We start from the raw sequence: 290 nt of genomic DNA, 5'->3' as shown, positions 1-290 counted from the left end.
TATCTTTTCCATAATTTTCTAAAAAAAAAAAAAAAATTGTGTTTATTTGTAAGATTTACTAAATCAAAATATTGAAGACCCACATAAAAAATTGCATTACAATAGCATGAATTTGGTCTTGTATGGCCTGCTAACCAACTTCAAGACAATTTTATTATTCATATTTATTATCTTAAAACATACCAGTTCCATATTATTCATACATTTTTTTAATAATCATTATTCATGTTATTCAATACTGACCATACATCTCATAACCTAAATAGTGAATTTTCAATTAACTATACTTA

Source organism: Penaeus monodon, chromosome 24 (genome assembly GCF_015228065.2).
Source record: "Penaeus monodon isolate SGIC_2016 chromosome 24, NSTDA_Pmon_1, whole genome shotgun sequence".
Classification (NCBI taxonomy): domain Eukaryota; kingdom Metazoa; phylum Arthropoda; class Malacostraca; order Decapoda; family Penaeidae; genus Penaeus; species Penaeus monodon.
This window is presented reverse-complemented; position numbering follows the sequence as displayed.